The 8,848-nt window shown below is 42.5% G+C and overlaps 1 pseudogene; it reads right to left on the bottom strand.

Moving 5' to 3' along the window:
• Positions 1–558: 558 nt before the first annotated feature.
• On the bottom strand, positions 559–7,131 carry LOC117246516 (uncharacterized; annotated as a pseudogene).
• Between the last annotated feature and the right edge of the window lie 1,717 nt (positions 7,132–8,848).

Below are 8,848 nucleotides of genomic sequence, written 5' to 3' on the forward strand. Positions count from 1 at the left end.
CCCACCTTTCCTTCAGTCTCTGTTTAATCACACTCCTGATTTCTGCTGTTTTTTTCTCTGGAGCTAAGTGTCGTATCAATACAGTTATTTTTTTGTGGTCTTCTCTGCTCCCTTATCTGCCATTTTATGTCCTTTCATACCAAAGTGTAGCAGTTACTGTTGCTATGGCAACAGAAAATAATAATAAAAACACTAGTTTGAAGGTGACAAGGAACTTCACAATGAGAAACTGAGTGACGGTGTTGTTGTCATGGCAACACGCTGCTTTACACTAGTGTAAATAATATATGTTAATGCTGTGGAGGCCGATCACAACAGTTCAACAAACACTGACAGATGTAAACAGTTTGAGATGATGAGTCAGAGCGTCTCTTTGTGTCCAACATTAAAAATAGCTCTGATTATTACAGCAGAGACCCTGACAGGAAACAAGTCCAACAGCAACAATCACATTTGCTGACACAACAGGATGTAAACAGGCATTACAGTGAAGCCAAAGAATGAACACGTTATAGACCAAATCACAATTTTTATTTACAAGAACTTGCAGGGAGAAAATCCTCGCATTACAAACATTAAAATCATCCAGCGCTGAGCAAACTTTGCCTCAGTGAGTTTGTTTTAGCCACATAAAAAGGCCCATACAAAAAAATACAAGATCAGTTTACGCATACGTTATATTTAGCATATTTTCACCACTCTTTATGTGTTCAAAACTAAGCACAAAAAGTGGGGGAATTTGTGTTTGGTAGATTATTTCTTTGTTGTAACTATGCTTCTTGCTCATAGGTGATTTGGCACCTGATTGTCAGCACCTGGGGGTACCACAAGCTCAAAACAAGTGTCAATAGCAAAAAAGAAAAGAAGCTGTTTGGCATTGGCAGAGAAGATTTGGCAAATGTTTCATGGGCACAACCCACATACTCAGCTCTGCTGCTCATCCCACAAATGCATGTTCCTTACAAAAGTGGCACCATTTAAAAGGGAAATAAACAGGCTTTTCAACGGTTTCCAAAATTTACTGCTTTACTTTTTGTGCTTAGTTTATCTTGTATTTTTATGGCTGCAGCATGTGTGAAGAGCCCAAGATAAATTTCCTACTTTGTGGAACAATGAAGTTTATCTTCAATCTTGAATCTTTACCTTGCAGTCAGACAGTCTTTTCCGATGGATATCTGAAGCTGTTAAATCAAAGTCACCAGACTCATTTTATGTAGCAGAGCACAGAGTTGCTGCCTCATTTAGTGAGTGTGTGAGGTACAGCTGAGCAAATATACAAACATAGCATACACTTACACTGATAGAGTTTTTCAGGTGGCCAAAATCTGTTTTGCTGCGGCCCCGTCCACAACAGTCCAGTGTTCAACTTCTGTGTCTGTAGATTCAGTTTATCAAAGATAAGAGCAACAAAGAACATAAAATAATCACAGCAGAAACATCAGACATGTCGGATCACCGTGTTACGGCTGAAACAAGTTTGCCGTTTTTTCTCCATAATTTAAAACAGTTGCTAGTAGGAGTGGGCGGATCGATCCCAAAAATATTGATTCTCTCCATACTACATTTTAATTTTGGAGATTGATCCTAGCATCAACAGGATCGATACAAAAAAAGGAAAGTTTCTCCAGTCTTCATCATACCGATTTGTATTTCAAGAGTCAAACTGTCTGTGCAAACAACATTCTGTTGTCCTGAACACATCTAGTGCATGTATTCTTTGCTTCTCTGCTGCTATTGTGTTGTCTGCAGACCCAGCAGCGTCTTCTTGGTTTCACTTTCACCCAATGTCAGCAGCAGCTTCCTGTTTGCTGCTGTTGTTGGACTTTCCTCAGTGCAGAATCTTTAAAGTCCAACTTGGTCTGAAACATTTACACGTCTTCACAGTCTATGCAGCCCTGCAACTGAGATTTCTAAAAATCCAGACTTCAGTCTAAATCTGTGTTTGTTCTGTGTGCGAGTCATCCTTTCCTACGTTGTTACTCAGTTTTCTACATACACACCGAAACATGAAGTTAGAGCCTGAAGCTTCAGAACCATGAGACTGAGTGGAGATAACCAGCGTGGTCGTATCACTTCTTTCTTCTTTCTGCTGACGGCTGAATAAACTATAGCATGGATGTGCTGCAGATTATCACAGAGTCTGATGGAGACTGTGTTCAAGGACCTCGCCTGGTTTAATGACGCAGCATCACTAACAACTCCAACTCAACTCACCATCACAGAGTGAGAGTAAAAATGTGGAGCTGATCCTGAGGAGCGTCTGAGCTTTAGTAGTGAGACTGTGACAGGAGCAAAGACCAACACCAGGAACTTTAATCCCACTGCAGAGTCTACAAACTCTTTTTATTAAAGGCTGAACTCATCTGATGATATGGACATTACAATCCTCCACACAGAAACAAACAGGCTTCAACTCAACTTCTGTCTCTGTACCTCCAACAAGAGTCAAAAAGAAGAAGAGCTCCGCCCTGCTCAGCCTCCGTCTTTATACAGGTGGAGCTCAGGAAGAAAAACTCAGCTGTCTTCTACATGTGGACAAACAGAGAACACATGCAAGACACTGGATAAGACATCAAATATGTTACACATGATAACATACATCATATTAATCTGGTATTTAAGTTGTTGATGATGCTCAGAGCTCAGAAGACTTTGGTGTCCTGATGTCATCAACAGGAGCAAACAGTCTGAGCTGGAAACCTGAACATTGTGGAGGGGTTTTCATGTCCCTGTGATACTGGGAGCTGTGGTGTCCCAGCCATTGCTCCTGGTCGGGTCTTGAGAGGCAAAGTGGTCCAAGGGGAGGGGCCAGACTAACAGTGACTCAACAGACTCACTGTTAGTCAGCAGTAGGAAGATGTTTGCCTGGCCCCGAAAATGTCCAAAACAATGCAGGGTAAACACATTTGTGGGCTTTAATGTCACTACCAACATTGGTCACATCAGGACGGGTTCTCTCTGGTGTGAACATGTTGGTGGATTTTTAGGTCATACCGTTCAATAAAAGTTTTCTCACACTAGTCACAGCTGTACGGGTTCTCTCCTGCATGCCGGCATTGGTGGGTTCTCAATTGACTGCACCGGGCAAATAATCTTCCACATTGGTCACACCAGTACGGTTTCTCTCCTGTGTGAATACATTGGTGGCTTTTTAAGGCTCCTGACAGTGCAAAGGCTTTGCCACATTGGTCACACCAGTACGGTTTCTCTCCTGTGTGAATACGTTGGTGGCTTTTTAAGGCTCCTGACAGTGCAAAGGCTTTGCCACATTCATCACAGCAGTACGGTTTCTCTCCTGTGTGAATACGTTGGTGGTTTTTTAAGACCCCTGACCGTGCAAAGCCTTTGCCACATTGATCACATCTGTATCGTTTCACTCCTGTGTGAATAAGTTTATGAGTTATTAAGACTCTGGTTTGGGAAAACTTTTTCCCACATTTGTCGCACACGTATGGCTTCTCTTCTGTGTGACTACATTGATGAGATTTCAAGTTACTGAACTGTGTGAAAGCTTTGCCACACTTATCACAGCTGTATGGTATCTCTCCTGTGTGACTGCGTTGATGGGCTTTCAAGTTATGTGACTGTGTGAAAGCTTTGCCACATTGATCACAGCTGTACGGTTTCTCTTCTGTGTGACTGCGTTGATGTGTTTTCAGGTTACTTAACCATTTGAAAGCTTTGCCACATTGATCACAGCTGTACGGTTTCTCTCCTGTGTGACTGCGTTGATGGGCTTTCAAGTGATTTGACTGCGTGAAAGCTTTGCCACATTGATCACAGCTGTACGGTTTCTCTCCTGTGTGAATTCTTTGGTGAGTTTCAAGGGACGTGCGTTGCGAAAAAGTTTTCCCACATTGGTCACAGCAGTGCGACTTCTCTGCAGTGTGAACACGCTGGTGACTTTTTAAGCTACGTAGAGTGGTGAAAGCTTTCTCACATTGATCACAGCTAAATAGTTTCTCTGCTGTGTCAATGTCTTATTTTTTTTTTTTGAGGTCCCTGACTCTGTGAAATCCTTCCCACTTTGGAAAAAACTGTATAGTTCACTTTCAATGTGAATGTGTTGATGGGCTTTGAGGGCACTGCAGCGCAAAAATGTTTTCTCACAGTGGTAACAGCTGTAAGGTTTCTCTCCAGTTTGAACTCTTTGATGGATTTTTAAAGATCCAGATGTTGTGAAGGATTTGTCACGGTGGTGACGTATAAGTTCCTCTCTTCCTCTCTGCTCCTATAGCAACAAACAGAAAAAGAGTTAATGAGTTGTCACGGTGCAGCGAGCCAACTAAAACCATAAATAACATTTAAAGCATGTCTGCGAAACATAACCCACAATGTCTGACTAATGCATTACCACCAACAAATGTTATGATAAATAACTTAACTTAGGTTTTGACTTTTTGATAGGAATTGATACCAATACTACTTATCAATGCGACTCTCACTGATACTTCTCTCCATAATTTAGTGGTTTAGTGGTTTTGGGTTGGACCTGAGATTCTTGACTTGTGCTCATGTCTCCCCCATGACTGTACAGGCTAACCGCCACACCAAAGTCTTTTCTCATTTTCTTTAACTATTTATCAGTTACTTTTCATAACCCACATAAACCATTTGTCATAAATCAGACCAGACTGCTTTCATTGACTTAACAAGGGCAGCATCTACAAACTCGACACAGTGGGTGGCGCTACATGTACCTTTAAACTTGCTTTGCGAGCTGCCAATAAACACAGAGAAGAAGAAGAACAACAACAACAACAACAACTGCAGCACGCAGTCTAGAGGGTAAAACACGTCACAGTGTGGATGTCTTTCACAGTTTCAGAGGAAGACAACAGGATTGCACTGAGGGTCTGATGTCTGACCACCCGACAACCCCCAGATCAACAAACTCCCTGGAACTGGTGAACAGGTTATATATCCCACTTTATAGACACAGCACTGAAGGACCATTTCCAGAGTGTTAGCACGAGCTAATTAGCAGCAGCGGCTAACATCCAACACCGAGCTTTTAAAAGGCTCACCTCTGTAGTTAAACGTATTAATAACCACTCGCCATGTGGTGCTACAGTTAGACATTATTTGTATTGTTACCTCTCTGACTGCGTGTGTGTGTCTGAGCTGAGTGTGAGGTGAATCAACAGTAGCTGTAGGCTGGTGTATGATGGGACGTTGAGACGGTGCCTGGGCGTGACGATATAATAGAGCTGGGTTGAAAAAATCGATTTAATCGATTTGAATCAATTTTCCTTTAAATGGCACAATATCGATTCATTAATTAAAAAATCGATCTTTTACTATAACTATTTTCCTCCGTAGACGTGTTGTACAGCCAGCAGCAGACTGCAGCAGCCTGCAGTACTATCAACCTAGGTAGTCTCGCTAGATCAGCATTTAGCACCTGAGGTGATGGCGAGAGGCCTCGCGAGACGGCTGGACACTGAATGAAGACAGAGCAGCAAACAATGGTGGGAACACGTCCACTGAAGGCATGGGTCTACGGTGCGAGTATTTTCACTCGCATTTTCCCCTAAAAATATAACGCTAATAATGTACGACTGTTTATTAAATGCACATTAGTTTCACAGAAAAGATTAAGAAATACCACTAAGCATCAGCACACTGCTAACTGTAGCCTCAGTTTGTGTCTCATACACATCTGCTGGTAAAGTTAACTTAGCGTTAGCAAGCGTGATAAAAGACGGCAGAGAGGTGATGTTGTGCAAATAAACCAAAGATTTATTAATTCTCTGTAGCAGTAAACACATGGGCCGATAACAAATGTGTTAACTAACTATGCTAAAGCTTTACAAGCTAATCGGGGCTGCCGACAATAACGTTAACATGACAAACAGCAAGGCTAACATTACGGCTAACAAGCTAACGTACTGACGCTCCTCAGACACACACACACACACACACACACACACACACACACACACACACACACACCGAACAGCCTCTCAGTCCTTAGCCGCTAACGTTAGCTCATGTACAACACAGGTACCACACAGAAACTTTTACAAAGGGTCATAATGTGCTTCTCTTGACTGTCAAATCGCCAGCAAACGTTGTTTACACAGACATGGAGATCAGTGTGCCTGCTCTCATGGGACAAAGATCCTCTGAGAAGAAAGACGGTTCACTCTGCTCTGCCGCCAGGAACAAACTGGGAGGCAAATATCCTCTCTGAAAAAGAGGGTTCACTTTGCTGCAGGGTTCACCTACGTATATTGTTTCTCTTCTGATACAGTCAATGTGTGCATCACAACCACTGTAGTGTATTGCACAAAAGCTTTATAAGACGGTTACAGGCAGCAAAACTTGTGGATGTCCTTTGTTTACATTTTTTGTAGCCACTTCATTTAAATTGTCTGCCTTGTGATTAGATTTAATTTAAAATATTTATTTTGTATGTGTTGGTCAGGTAATGTTAAATAAAAGTACATGATGACTAATGTAACTGCTTTGGGGTCAATTCTTAATGTAAACAGTATTTTTAATAGTAATGCACCAGGTCAGAGGGTTCCTTGTTAAATATACTTCGTTGGTTCTCAGAAAATATCTTAATATCCAAGCAAATTCAATGTATCATAATTGAAATATACTTGACTGAATCGATTTTGAACTGAATTGAATCGAATCGAATCGTGAGTCGGATCGAACTGAGTCCTAGAAAATCGAATCGATCTAGAAAATCTGAATCGATACCCAGCCCTACGATATAAACATGTTATCCAGCAGATGTAAGGCGGAGCTGCTGATGTTGATGTTCATCAGCTGTCAGTGTTTGTCTGTTAGTAGAGACTCCACTCTGCAGTGTAGTTTATACAGAGAATTACACAGTAACACTGGGCTTCATCATCATCATCATCATCATCATCGTTTTCAGAGTTTTTGTCTGATTTTATTCCAAAGTTAGATAAACTTCTGATCCGTGGGGACTTTAATGTTCATGTCTGCTGTGCAGCCAATCAGCTGGCTAATGAGTTTAAAGGCCTCTTGGAGTCCTTCAGTCTCACTCAAGCAGTCAATGGTCCAACACATGGGTACACTCTTGACCTTGTAATTCCTCATGGGCTTCCTGTCTCCCTCAGAGATATAGTGGACACTACTATCTCCAATCATCTCCCCATTATTTTTGACTTTGCTGTTCCCCCACCTGCCAACAGGCCTGTTTCCCCTGCTCGCTGCCACCACATCTTTACCTCATCAACGGCTGGAGAGTTTGCTGCTGCCTTCAAGGACTCTCAGCTGTATGGTGACAGTGGGCTGGTTTCTCCCCTTTGCCCAGATAGCCTGCTCTCTGCTGACAGGCTGAAAGGCGGTGGAAGAAGGACAAATTACATGTTTCCTTGGGCTTATTAAGGGACAGTCTGGCTGCTTATCAGAGATCTCTGAAGGAGGCATAGTCTAAATATCTGTCCTCTATCATAGCTAACAGCTCTCATCATCCAAGGGTGTTGTTTAACACTATAGACTCTGTCGCCCAATCCCAAACCAGCCCCTATCCCCTTGCTCTATCCACTCCCCCTCCGTTTGCACGGTCACATGGAGCTCCGCCATATTAAGGGCCGTCCCAAACCAATTATCGCTGAGTGCGAGTGGACTGCTCAGCCTTTAAATAGTGAGTGTGCATCAGTGCAGGCTTCTGATGAGCCCAGCAGGAAGCGCAACATCACAATGGAGGAAACAACGTACAAATGTAAGAGTTCCGTCTTTCTACTTTGTAAAATATTTTAGATCAAACTCACACATTTGTTTTCCTCACACTGACTTTACAGTCTCAAACAAACTCACAGAATGTTTGGTGTCAAAAGATGAAAACCTACATGTCCATATGCTTAAATAAACGATTTTAAACTGTCTAAAAAATTCCTCATCCCAGTCTCATGATTTTTATAAAAAAATATATAATTCTTTGTTCACAGGGACTGAAAAAAATCTACGAATTAAAAATGAGTCTCTTCACTAAAAAGAGGAATGCTACAAAGCAGGGATGGGAGTAACGGCCTGGACACACTGGACGCGGAACCAAAGTGCAGCGCCCAGCAGCGGAGGCAGTTTTCAGTCGGTGCCCATGTTAACCTATCTGACTGTCCACACAGGCTGCTGAGCAGAGCAGAGCCCCTGCGGAGGCTTGCGCACTGCAGCGCTTCAGTTCAACGTCTGGTCTATTTTCCACGTGAGCCGCGAGCGCTTCTATCAAGCTGGATAGAGCGGATCGTACCAAACAGGAAGTCGGACACAGAAAAGACAAGAGAATCTGGCCAATTTTCAAAATAAAATAAATTTAAAAAATAAAAGCCTGTTTAATTATGATGTTGCTTGTCCTTCTATAAATATTTGTTCAGTTTGGTCTAGACATGAGAGATGAAAACACACACACACACACACACACACACACAGAGACAGAGACAGAGAGAGAGAGAGAGAGAGAGAGAGAGAGAGAGAGAGATGGCTACAGGTTGGGGGTTGCAATTCACACATACAGAAAGAGAGGGGGTGGTAGAGATAAGTGAGAGGGACAGCGGCTTTCCGTGCCTCCAAAAAATATGCCCTATTCATTCAGTGTTTATCCAACACGCTCAATACATGGACATGCAACGACAAATTAACATTAACTTATTACATTATAAAAAACGATGAAAATATGGCCTTACCCATGTTTAAAATGACCTGTTGAAGTGAAAAAACAAGTACTGACGGGAACAGACGAGTGGAGTTGATGTTTAACCGGCACGGAGAGCGCAGCAGAAATGCGCTGCCTGTGTGGACAGTCAAGCACCTGCGAGGACACTCGCAGGACTTCCACGGCTCTAACGCGTCCGGTGTGTCCAGATTG

This window comes from Epinephelus lanceolatus, chromosome 22 (genome assembly GCF_041903045.1).
Source record: "Epinephelus lanceolatus isolate andai-2023 chromosome 22, ASM4190304v1, whole genome shotgun sequence".
NCBI classification, from domain to species: domain Eukaryota; kingdom Metazoa; phylum Chordata; class Actinopteri; order Perciformes; family Serranidae; genus Epinephelus; species Epinephelus lanceolatus.